Genomic DNA, 13,886 nt, shown 5'->3' on the forward strand with positions numbered 1-13,886 from the left:
TGTCAAATGGAACTACTGTTATGCCATCAGAGAAAGTGTCCCCCCCCCTCTCACATTTGTATTTCCTGTTTTCGGCTTTCAGTGGACGCGAAGGGCAAACAAGGCCACCAACTAAGCAACGCTGTACCAGAGCCTCATTTAGACTCACACATACACACACAGTCTTGGACAGCTAACCTTGTGGGGCCACACAATTCAGTCCCATTCAAAATCCTATTTTCCCTAACCCCTAACCCTAACCCTAACCGGAATCCTAACCCATAATTTTACCCTTACCTTAACCCTTTACCTAAAAACCTTAAACCTAACCCTAGCTCCTAAACCTAGCTCCTCAAACCTAACCCTAACCCTAACCCTAAACCTAAAACTAAACCTAGCTTCTAACCCTAACCCTAGCTCCTAAACCTAACCCTAGCTCCTAACCCTGAAACTAACCCTAACCCTAGTTCATAACCCTAACCCTAGTTCATAACCCTAACCCTAAACCTAACCCTAACCCTAGCTCCTAACCCTAACCCTAAACCTAACCCTAAACCTAGCCCTAAACTTAACCCTAGCTCCTAACCCTAAACCTAGCTCCTAACCCTAACCCTAGCTCCTAACCCTAACCCTAGCTCCTAACCCTAGCTCCTAACCCTAACCCTAGCTCCTAACCCTAACCCTAGCTCCTAACCCTAACCCTAGCTCCTAACCCTAACCCTAGCTCCTAACCCTAACCCTAGCTCCTAACCCTAACCCTAGCTCCTAACCCTAACCCTAGCTCCTAACCCTAACCCTAGCTCCTAACCCTAAACCTAGCTCCTAACCCTAACCCTAGCTCCTAACCCTAAACCTAGCTCCTAACCCTAACCCTAGCTCCTAACCCTAGCTCCTAACCCTAACCCTAGCTCCTAACCCTAAGCCTAGCTCCTAACCCTAACCCTAGCTCCTAACCCTAACCCTAGCTCCTAACCCTAACCCTAGCTCCTAACCCTAGCTCCTAACCCTAGCTCCTAACCCTAACCCTAGCTCCTAACCCTAGCTCCTAACCCTAAATCCTAACACTAGCTCCTAACCCTAGCTCCTAACCCTAACCCTAGCTCCTAACCCTAACCCTAGCTCCTAACCCTAACCCTAGCTCCTAACCCTAACCCTAGCTCCTAACCCTAGCTCCTAACCCTAACCCTAGCTCCTAACCCTAACCCTAGCTCCTAACCCTAACCCTAACCCTAGCTCCTAACCCTAACCCTAGCTCCTAACCCTAGCTCCTAACCCTAGCTCCTAACCCTAACCCTAGCTCCTAACCCTAACCCTAGCTCCTAACCCTAACCCTAACCCTAGCTCCTAACCCTAACCCTAACCCTAGCTCCTAACCCTAAACCTAGCTCCTAACCCTAGCTCCTAACCCTAACCGTAGCTCCTAACCCTAACCGTAGCTCCTAACCCTAACCGTAGCTCCTAACCCTAACCGTAGCTCCTAACCCTAACCGTAGCTCCTAACCCTAAAACTAACCTTTAACGTAATTCCAACCCTAAGTCTAACCTTAACCCTAAACCCCTAGAAACAGCATTTGACCTTGTGGCGACTAACAAAATGTCCCCAGTTGGTCAAATTTGTGTTTGTTTACTATTCTTGTGGGGACTTCTGGTCTTCTGGTCCCCACAAGAATAGTGAAACACGTCCACCCCCCCCCCCCCCCACACACACACACACACACACACACACACACACACACACACACACACACACACACACACACACACACACACACACACACACACACACACACACACACACACTCCCCTTTCTCTACTGTGGTGCAACAGCTGTGGTCTACAGTGTCAGCACTGCTGCTGGATCGTTGGCAGACCTTCAGAGCGAACCAACCAACCAGGCTACATCAGATACCTCCGCCTCAGTTAGTGAACCGTTCCCAAGGGGTGTATCTCAATAGTCTTTGTTTGCTTCCTCTCCTTGTCTCCTCATCTCCTCTCCTTGATGATCTACATCGGTGTGAAAGGACTAGTCTCTGCATTGAATTTACAGACCCAATCGTGTTCTATGATGTTAGGAGGAAAGGATACATTTTGAAAGTGAGATAGACCCTTGAGAAATGACTGAGTGTGTATTTGTATTTACTATGGATCCCCATCTGCAGCTTCCTGGGGTCCAGCAACATTAAGGCAGTTATAAAGCGATGCTGTGCTGCTATTTTCATTGACGTGGCCAAAGCTTTTGATACGGTAGACCAGTGGTTCCCAAACGTTTTATAGTCCCGTACCCCTTCAAACATTCAACCTCCAGCTGCGTACCCCCTCTAGCACCAGGGTCAGCGCACTCTCAAATTGAGTTTTTTTTGCAATCATTGTAAGTCTGCCACACACACACTATACAATACATTTATTAACCATAAGAATGAATGTGAGTTTGTCACAACCCGGCTCGTGGGAAGTGACAAAGAGCTCTTATAGGACTAGGGCACAAATAATAATATAATAATAATCAAACATGTTGATCTTTATTTAGCCATCTTACATATAAAACCTTATTTCTTCATTGAAAATGGAGAATAACTCACCACTGGTTAATGAGAAGGGTGTGCTTGAATGGATGCACATAACTCTGCAATGTTGGGTTGTATTGGAGAGAGTCTCAGTCTTAAATCATTTTCCACACACAGTCTGTGCCTGCATTTAGTTTTCACGTTAGTGAGGGCCAAGAATCCACTCTCACATAGGTGGTTGCAAAGGGCATCGGTGTCTTAACAGCACGATTTGCCAAGGCAGGATACTCTGACCGCAGCCCAATCCAGAAATCTGACAGAAGCTTCTGATTAAATTCCATTTTCACAGAACCGCTTGTTGCAATTTCTCTTGTTCAGATATCGGTAAGTGGACTGGAGGCAGGGCATGAAAGGGATAACGAATCCAGTTGTTTGTGTCATACGTTTCGGGAAAGTACCTGCGTAATTGCGCACCCAACTCACTCAGGTGCTTCGTTATATCACATTTGACATTGTCCGTAAACGGACATTGTCCGTAAGCACACAAAAAAAATCATACAATGATGGAAAGACCTGTGTGTTGTCTTTGTTAATGCAGACATAGAAGAGCTCCAACCTCTTAATCGTAGCCTCAACTACATTGAATATAGTTGAATATATCCCTGTAATCCTAGATTCAGATCAGTCAAGCGAGAGAAAACATCACCCAGACTGGCCAGTCGTGTGAGAAACCCGTCATCCTGCAAGTAGTCAGACAAGTGAAAATTATGGTCAGTAAAGAAAACTTTAAGCTCGTCTCTCAATTTAAAAAAAAACGTGTCAATACTTTGCCCCTTGATAACCAGTGCACTTCTTTCTGTATGTTGTAAAAGTGTTACATGGTCGCTGCCCATATCATTGTATAGTGCAGAAAATACACAAGAGTTCAGGGGCCTTGCTTTAACAAAGTTAACCATTTTCACTGTAGTGTCCAAAACGTCTTTCAAGCTGTCAGGCATTCCTTTGGCAGCAAGAGCTTCTCGGTGGATGCTGCAGTGTACCCAAGTGGCACCGGGAGCAACTGCTTGCACACGTTACCACTCGACTATGTCTCCCTGTCATGGCTTTTGTGCCATCAGTACAGATACCAACACATCTTGATGCCACAAAGCTGTCCAGTACTTTAAAAATATCCTCTCCTGTTGTTCTGGTTTCCAGTGGTTTGCGGAAGATGTCTTCCTTAATTGACCCCCCCATAAACGTCTCGGACATATACCAGGAGCTGTGCCAGGCCCGCCACGTCTGTTGACTCATCCAGCTGTAACGCATAGAATTCACTGGCTTGTATATGAAGCTGTAATTGTTTCAAAACATCTCCTGCCATGTCACTGATGCGTCATGAAACAGTGTTGTTTGATGAAGGCATTGTCTGTATAGTTTTTTTGGCCTTTTCTCCCAGCATTGTCCTAGCCATCTCCGCGGCAGCAGGAAGAATTAAGTCCTCCACAATAGCATGGGGCTTTGCCTGTCCTAGCCACTAGGTAACTCACCATATAAAACGTTTCTAGCCCATTCTTATTAATTGTATCTGTTGCTTTAATACATTTCTTACTACTCAAAAGTCGTCTTAATTCTCGCTCAAAAAACTTACCATTCGGCCATCAGATTTGCCACCAATGCTCCTTATAGGACACATCACTGGACTCTATACTCCTCTGTAAACTGGTCATCTCTGTATACCCGTCGCAATACCCACTGGTTGATGCTTATTTATAAAACCCTCTTAGGCCTCACTCCCCCCTTTCTGAGATATCTACTGCAGCCCTCATTCTCCACATACAACACCTGTTCGGCCAGTCACATTCTGTTAAAGGTCCCCAAAGCACACACATCCCTGAGTCGCTCCTCTTTTCAGTTCGCTGCAGCTAGCGACTGGAACGAGCTGCAACAAACACTCAAACTGGACAGTTTTATCTCAATCTTTTCATTCAAAGACACAATCATGGACTGTGCCCAATAATGTTTGTACCATGTTTTGTGCTGTTACCATGTTGTGTTGCTACCATGTTGTTATGTTGTGTTGCTACCATGCTGTGTTGTCATGTGTTGCTACCTTGCTATGTTGTTGTCTTAGGTCTCTCTTTATGTAGTGTTGTGTTGTCTCTCTTGTCGTGATGTGTGTTTTGTCCTGTATTTATATTGTTTATTTAAACATTTTAATCCCAGGCCCCGTCCCTACAGGAGGCCTTTTGCATTTTGGTAGGCCTTCATTGTAAATAAGAATTTGTTCTTAACTGACTTGCCTAGTTAAATAAAGGTAAAAAAAAATACATTTAAAAAACAATGTCAAACATTACAATACATTCACAACACACTAAGTGTGTGCCCTCAGGAGCCTTCTACACTACCACATATCATATACGACTGAACAGTAGTCCAAGTGAGACAAAACTAGGGCCTGTAGGACCTGCCTTGTTGATAGTGCTGTTAAGGCAGAGCAGTGCTTTATTATGGACAGACTTCTCTCCATCTTCAATCAAATCAAATCGTTTTGGTCACATACATGTGTTTAGCAGATGTAATTGCGGGTGTAGCTTTAGCGCTTGTGTTCCTAGCTCCAACAGTGCAGTAATATCTAACAAGTATTATCTAACAAGTAATATCTAACAAGTATTATCTAACAAGTATTATCTAACAAGTATTATCTAACAAGTATTATCTAACAAGTATTATCTAACAAGTATTATCTAACAAGTATTATCTAACAAGTATTATCTAACAAGTATTATCTAACAAGTATTATCTAACAAGTATTATCTAACAAGTATTATCTAACAAGTATTATCTAACAAGTATTATCTAACAAGTATTATCTAACAAGTATTATCTAACAAGTATTATCTAACAAGTATTATCTAACAAGTATTATCTAACAAGTAATATCTAACAAGTAATATCTAACAAGTAATATCTAACAAGTAATATCTAACAAGTAATATCTAACAAGTAATATCTAACAAGTAATATCTAACCATTTCACAACAATACATACAATACACAAATCCAAAGTAAAGGAATGGAATTAATAATATATAAATATTTGGGCGAGCAATGTCGGAGCGGCATAGACTAAGATACAGTAGAATAGAGTAGAATACATTATATACATATGAGATGAGTCATCCAAAATATGTAAACATTATTAAAGTGACCAGTGTTCCATTATTAAAGTGGCCAGGGATTTCAAGTCTATGTATATAGGGCAGCAGCCTCTAAGGTGCTACTGATGGCTATTTAACAGTCTGATGGCCTTGAGATAGAAGCTGTTTTTCAGTATCTCGGTCCCAGCTTTGATGCACCTGTATTGGCCTAGCCTTCTGGATGATTTCGGGGTGAACAGGCAGTGGCTCGTGTGATTGTTGTCCTTAATGATCTTTTTGGCCTTCCTGTGACATCGGGTGCTGTAGGTGTCCTGGAGGGTAGGTAGTTTGCCCCCGGTGAAGCGTTGGGTAGACCGCACCACCCTCTGGAGAGCCCTCCGGTTGCGGGCGGTGCAGTTGCCGTACCAGGTGGTGATACAGCCCAACAGGATGCTCTCAATTGTGCATCTGTAAAAGTTTGTGATGGTTTTAGGTGCCAAGACACATTTCTTCAGCCTCCTGAGGTTGAAGAGGCGTGGTTGCGCTGTTGGGCCTTCTTCACCACACTGTCTGTGTGGGTGGACCATTTCAGATCGTCAGTGATGTGTACACTGAAGAACTTGAAGCTTTCCACCTTCTCCACTGCGGTCCCGTCGATGTGGATAGGGGGGTGCTCCCTCTGCTGTTTCCTGAAGTCCACGATCAGCTCCTTTGTTTTGTTGGCGTTGAGTGAGAGGTTATTTTCCTGACACCACACTCCCTGGGCCCTCAACTCCTCCCTGTAGGCCGTCTTGTCGTTGTTGGTAATCAAGCCTTCTACTGTTGTGTTGTCTGCAAACTCATTGATTGAGTTGGATGCGTGCATGGCCACACAGACACGGGTGAACAGGGAGTACAGGAGGGGGCTGAGCATGCACCCTTGTGGGGCCCCTGTGTTGAGGATCAGCAAACTGGAGGTATTGCTTCTTACCTTCACCACCTGGGGGCGGCCCGTCAGGAAGTCCAGGACCCAGTTGCACAGGGCAGGGTTCAGACCCAGGGCCCTGAGCTTAATAATGAGCTTGGAGGGTACTATGGTGTTGAATGCTGAGCTATAGTCAATTAACAGCATTATTACAGAGGTATTCCTTTTGTCCACGATTGCATCGTCTGTGGATCTATTGGGGCAGTAAGCAAATTGAAGTGGGTCTAGGGTGTCAGGTAAGGTAGAGGTGATATGATCCTTGACTAGTCTCTCAAAGCACTTCATGATGACAGAAGTGAGTGCTACGGGGCGATAGTCATTTAGTTCAGTTACCTTTGATTTCTTGGGTACAGGAACAATGGTGGACCTCTTGAAGCAAGTGTGGACAGCAGACTGGGATAGGGTGAGATTGAATATTTCCATAAACACTCCAGCCAGCTGGTCTGTGCATGCTCTGAGGATGCGGCTAGGGATGCCGTCTGGGCCGGCAGTCTCTTGAGGGTTAACACGCTTAAATGTCTTACTCGCGTTGGCCACGGAAAAGGAGAGCCCACAGTCCTTGGTAGCGTGCCGCGTCGGTGGCACTGTGTTATCCTTTGTTGTCCGTGATTGTCTGTAGACCCTGCCACACTTCTCGTGTCTGAGCTGTTGAATTGCGACTCCACTCTGTCTCTATAGTGACGTTTTGCTTGTTTGATTGCCTTACGTACGGAATAACTACACTGTTTGTATTCGGCCATATTCCCAGTCGCCTTGCCATGGTTAAATGCGGTGGTTTTGTTGCCATCTATAGAACTGTTTCTGGTTAGGGTAGGTTTTAATAGTTACAGTGGGTACAAAATCTCCTATACACTCCCTGATAAACTCAGTCACCGTATCAGTGTATTCGTCAATGTTAATCTCGGAGGCTACCCGGAACATACCCCAGTCCGCGTGATCAAAACAATCTTGGAGCATGGATTCCGATTGGTTAGACTAGGGAACTTTCTGTTTGAGTTTCTGCCTATAAGAAGGGAGGTAGCAAAATAGAGTCGTGATCAGATTTTCCAAAGGGAGGGCGGGGGAGGGCCTTGTACGTATCCCGGAAGGTTGAGAAGCAGTGGTCTAGTGTTTTAGCAGCGCGAGTACTACACTCAAGGTGTTGATAGAACTTCGCTCGTGTTTTCCTCAAATGTATTTGTTAAAATCCCTAGCTACAATAAATGCGGTCTCAGGATATGTGGATTCCAGTTTGATAAAGTCCAGTGAAGTTCTTTGAGGGCCGTCGTGGTATCGGCTTGAGGGGGAATATACACGGCTGTGACTATAACTGATGAGAATTCAATTGGGAGGTAATACAGTCAGCATTTGATTGTGAGATATTCTAGGTTGGATGAACAAAAGGACTTGAGTTCCTGTATGTTATCACAACCACACCATGAGTAGTTAATCATGAAACATACACCCCCGCCCTTCTTCTTCCCGGAGAGATATTTATTCCTGTCTGCACGATGATCTGAGAACCCAACTGGCTGTACAGACTCAGGCAGTATATCCCGAGAGAGCCATGTTTCCGTGAAACAGAGTATGTTACCATCCCTGATGCCTCTCTGGAAGGACATCCTCACCCTGAGCTCATCAACTTTATTATCCAGAGGCTGAAAACTAGCAAGTAATATACTCAGAAGCAGTGGGTGTCTGCGCTCCTCCTGAGTCGGACTAGAAGTCCCCTCCGAATTCCTCTTCTCTGCCGGCGGTGTTTTGGATCAGCCTCTGGAATCAGTTCAATTGCCCTGGGTGTTACGAACAAAGGATCCTCCGATTCGGGAAAGTTGTATTCCTGGTCGTAATGCTGGTGAGTTACCGCCGCTCTGATATCCAAAAGTTCTTCCCGGCTCTATGTAATATCACAAAAAAATTCTGGGCTAATATTGTAAGAAATAACATATAAAAAAAAAAATACTGCAAAGTTGCCTAGGAGCTAGAAGCAGGGCTGCCCTATCTGTCTGCACCAGCTACTGTTGTATCAATATGTTTTTACCATGACAGTTTACAATCCAGGGTTACTCCAAGCAGTTTAGTCACCTCAACTTGCTCAATTTCCACATAATTTCCAGATGTGCAACACACACACAGACCCACAGAGACCCACAGACACACACGCACACCATCCAGCGACCACTAATTCACAACGCATAACTCACAACTGATTTGGATTCTTCAGATACCTCAGCCTCAGTCAGGGAACCGTTCCCAAGGGGTGCATCTCTATAGTCTTGGTTAACTTCCTCTCCTTGTCTCCTTTCCTTCACCTAAACTGACGTATTCACAGACCCTGTCATGTTAGCTTGAACGAGGTCATCATCTTGATTTCACAGCCATCATCTTGATTTCAGATGAAGACGAGGAAGCTGCAATTGACTATTAAGATACACCCCTTGAGAAATGATTTTGTGAGTTGTTTCACATGAGCAAGTGCAACCCACACACAACGACCCACACACATACCCACACACCCATTCCGACCACTAACTCACAACTCCCAGGCTAGCCGCAGAGTAAATGGAGATGGATCAACCAATCGTCACTCCATCCTTAGACATCCCTCTAGCAACATGAAGAAACAACAAGGCCTTAGGCATGCCTACCAAATTGTGTTTGTCTGTAACTGTCTTCTCTCTCTCTCTCTCTCTCACACACACACACACACACACACACACACACACACACACACACACACACACACACACACACACACACACACACACACAATCAAATCAAATCAAATGTTTTTGGTCACATACACATATTTAGCAGATGTTATTGTGGGTGTAGCGAAATGCTTGTAAAATGTGTATATACAAGGTTTTCCTCAACATGAGCTTATAATGGATTATGATAATTAGTCTCATAATGGTAAAGGTCAGGGTTGGTGAGGATAAGCTGATCCTAGATCAGATCTATGCTATATCTGAAGGGACAACTGCTTCCTGAAGCCCTTTACTACTGCTGGTTTAGGTAGGCTGTTATAATGGGACTTGACAGTCCCTATAGGCCCTACAGATATTCTCTAGGCCCTACATCTGCATTCACTGCACAGGCCTACACTCTTAGAAAAAAAGGGTTCCAAAGGAGTTCTTCTCCTGTCCCTATAGGAGAACCTTTTGGGTTCCAGGTAGAACCCTCTGTAGAAAGTGTTCTACATCGAACCCAAAATGGTTTTACATGGACCCCAAAAGGGTTATTGAAAAGGTTCTCCTATGGGGACAGCCGAATAACCCTTTAAGGTTCTGGATAACATGATTTGTTCTCAGAGTGTATAAACCAAACAACATGGTCTGAATTGGATGTTTCTATCCCTGCAGAATGTAACACTGCAACTCTACTGTAGCAAGTGAAGTGAATGGAATTCTGCATCTGCAGACACGATAACAACCAAAAACAAAACCCAATCGGCCTCTCTCGGGATACGTCTGTCTTGTCTACTTGTCATGTCAGCTCTCAAGAAGTAAAGAATCACGGATTCTGGAACGTCACCTAATATTGAAGATCATAATCGCACGCGAATATTTTTTGTGGAATGGACAGAGAATACAATTCTGAACCAGCTTGCTTTCGGATCGTAATTATTTGGTTTGTGGTTGCTAAAACCATAGGCTAATAGATTATTATAACAATATTCATCATCATCAAATTCATCACCAATATCATGTCCCTATATCTTGGCCTTACCCCCAACTAGGCCTGCCTACACATAGGCTACACATGCCGCGTTCAAAACAACGGGGAACTCGGAAATCTTCGACTTCCGACTCAAGTGCGTTCCAGACAACTGGGAACTCGGGGAAAAAAACGAGCTACGACTCGTTTTGAACGGTCATCCAACTCAGAATTGACCTAAAGATAACTGACGTCATGGTTTAACCTATTTTTCAAAGTTCCCAGTTGTCTTGAAAGCACCAACATACACACACCCATCTACATTGCAGTCATACAAGTGCATTATGACAGACCAGGGGTCTTTGAACATGCACGTCTCTGGCCGATATTCCCCTCTATATTTCCCCACAAGAAAAGGAAAGGCTTTCCTTACCCATCGCCTGTGTTTGAGGTCTCTAGATGCAGATAGTCATGTCAGATATGTATCCGTTCTGTTCGTCGGTCACCGTGTTGAAAAAAAGCAATCTATGCCATTCCAATCCCGTTACCGGAGCCTCCGTTATCAGCCTGGGTGTGCAGATCAGACAGAGAACCCGGCCAGGGTCTCCCGTAATTCCCCCGTTACATATGTTTCTTATCAAACAGCTGCATCGTTTCTCGACGCTCCGCTGCGGCGGTGATTTGCATCAGGGAGAGAGTGTAGGCTAGTATCCCACGGTTTCTCCCTGTATCTTGCGACGAAGGGGGCTGCCTGCTAGGCTGCAGTGCCTAGGATAGCTGAACGACCACGAATCCCGTGGTCCCGTTGGTACGTCTCCGTTTGTTCAGTTGATGGCAGCCAGCAGGTTCAATCTACCGTTATCCCGGGCAGTGCGCGCCGCATTCGAATACTAGCCACTAATCGATATCTACCGTTGTTCTGTATCTAATGGGAGCATCCGAGAAGAAAACACGATTTCGGTGGTGGGGGTGCTGCTGCTGCGCGTGAGGCACGGTCCTCTCTAGCGGGAGATCTGACAAATGGTGCAGAAGAAGATATATCCATCCCGATCCCAGTTGGCTCGAATCGAAGTGATGAGGGAAACAGGACGCGCGCTGTTGTCTTAACTGGTTTTACACCGATTTTGACGTTTTTATGACTCGTCGCTAGCGCTTTCTCCTTTCACTGTTCCGTTATCTGTAAAGCAGCACCTCTTCCTTCTCTCTCTCTCTCTCTCGTGTGAGCCCCGGCCAACAACAGCGCTCGAGCTGCACCGAATATGACGCCTTTCCGCTCATATGAAGAGGACAAGCAACACACCCGTCTCTCTTTCCCCCGTTTAGTTACTTTTCATTTCTCTCTCTCTCTGGTGTGTGAAATTAGTAGCAGGGGAGAAAAGGGATGGGGGCCGCACGATACGGCAGCTCCTCCCCGTGCTTGGGTTTGCTTATCACAGGAGCGAGCGGGTGAAAGAGAAAGAGAGAAAATGAAAATATTTTTATTGTATATTTAGCTTGCTTTGGCAATGTAAACATATGTATCCCAGGCAGGTAAAGCACTTTGAATTGAGTGGACGACAAGGGGTGCTCGTGGGGGAGAAATAAAGGCGAAATTGTAGAGAGAGCGATGGCGGAGCGCCATAATGTAGGTATTCAAAATGTGTCACTCCTCCACTGTCGTGATACGATGTTTTGACGCACATCAGGCCAACACACTCCTTCTCTCTCTGCGCCAATGTAGCGGTATAAAATAATGGTACCGTTACAATGTAAACACAATGTAAACACACATCTTGTTTCACTGACCCCCCCCCCCCCCCTAGCAAGGAACGCCCTTGTAGTATCCACCATATCCGTTTTAATACAATAGGCCTACAATATAATGGTGGAATTGTCTGTGCAGTCAGCCTGTTTTGAGGATTGGTTGTAAATCGGGGATTTAACTATGTTTAAATTCATGTCTTGAATCCACAAGGGCACTGCAAATTAGACCTTGGCCGATGACCGAGTCGGGACATTGTAAAGTAATAGCCTATTTTGCTGTATAAAGAGAGAGCGACAGAGAGAGCTCGTTTCCCTTGAGATGGGTCTGAATCTCAGAACTGAATTCATGGGGGGAGGGGGGTTACAGAAACACGCGAAGGAAAAAGAGCTCTGTCTGTGGAACGAGGACATACATTACTCCCACTTTTAACGCCTCAGAACTAAAGCTAAAGACAACCAATATATTTCTGAAACAACTAAAAACGCTCCTTTCTACATCTTTAGACTATGGTGATAGAAATGTATACACTATAATGATTCCTTTGTTTGGGGTGTTTATAGACAATTAACTGGCTGATCGATCAATCCCGATTGCTTTTATTGTAAGCAATACATTTTGATAGATTAAATAATTATTCATACATCTAATCAACAATCGAGCACAGAATCTCAACCCTGCACCTGACACTACAGGCCCTACCTTCATGAATAATTATTTCAAAACAAATAAATATATATATATTGTTCCAGAGAAATAACTGACATTGAATGTTCCATTCCTCAACTCGCTTTCATCATAACATTGTAACTACTGTGTTCTTAATCAGTGTTCCAAATGGCACCCTATTTATAATACCACCATTTATAGTGCACTTATTTTAGTAAAAAGTTGTGCACTATATAGGGAATAGGGTGCTATTTGGGACATACAGACATATGCCTTAGGCTACTTATTTAAAGAGGGTTGACAAAGAAGAGTTGTGTGTGAGGACTTCCTAAATCTGACACTGAATGGGGCTGTAGCTCAAGGCACAAACATCAGTTTACCTGCTGAATGAAGGATTAAACCTATTGTCAATCCTTCCTTCCTTCCTTCCTTCCTTCCTTCCTTCCTTCCTTCCTTCCTTCCTTCCTTCCTTCTAAAAGACAACTTAGCCTGTCTATCTTTTCTCCTTTTTCTCTCTTCCTCAGAGGTACAGTCACTTAGTTTCCTCAGTCAGATTCTGCCCAATGAAATCAATGTAATACTAAACCTAGTTGGCTATTAAAAGTAATGTATCACTGCAAGTGGCTCTGGGTAAGAGCGTTGAAGAGCATCTGATAAATGACTAACATGCCAATGTAAAAGAGGCAGTAGTTGAAGTTTGAAGAGCATCTGATAAATGACTAACATGCCAATGTAAAAGAGGCAGTAGTTGAAGTTTGTAGAGCGTCTGCTAATTTTTTTAAATTGTTTAAATTTAACTTTTATTTAACTAGGCAAGTCAGTTAACAACAAATTCTTATTTACAATAACGGCCTAGAAACAGTGGGTAAACTGCCTTGTTCAGGGGCAGAACGACAGATTTGCACCCTGTCAGCTCGGGGATTCGATCTAGCAACCTTTCGGTTACTGGCCCAACGCTCTAACCACTAAGCTACCTGCCGCCCCAAAATGACTAACATGTCAACGTCAAAGAGGCAGTAGTTGAAGTTTGGAAGTCAAAACATCAAGACGACATCGCAGAAGAAGTCACACATTTCTATCATTTAATTTCTCAATGCAGCCTATCTCCAAGGAGATAAAACATGCATAGCAAATGTAAAACGCATTCATAAACATATATAAAGCTTCAGGGTCAATTCCCTTTCAATTCAGGAAGGGAAACGAGATACCTAGTCAGTTGTACAACACAATGCATTCAACTGAAATGTGTCTTCTGTATTTATTTAATCAAA

General features: G+C 44.2%; 1 pseudogene; it reads right to left on the reverse strand.

The window, feature by feature from the left end:
* The window catches only part of LOC120035685, a 70,006-nt pseudogene extending 58,494 nt beyond the window's left edge, over window positions 1-11,512 (reverse strand).
* Between the last annotated feature and the right edge of the window lie 2,374 nt (window positions 11,513-13,886).

The sequence above is a fragment of the Salvelinus namaycush genome, unplaced genomic scaffold (genome assembly GCF_016432855.1).
Source record: "Salvelinus namaycush isolate Seneca unplaced genomic scaffold, SaNama_1.0 Scaffold1090, whole genome shotgun sequence".
NCBI classification, from domain to species: domain Eukaryota; kingdom Metazoa; phylum Chordata; class Actinopteri; order Salmoniformes; family Salmonidae; genus Salvelinus; species Salvelinus namaycush.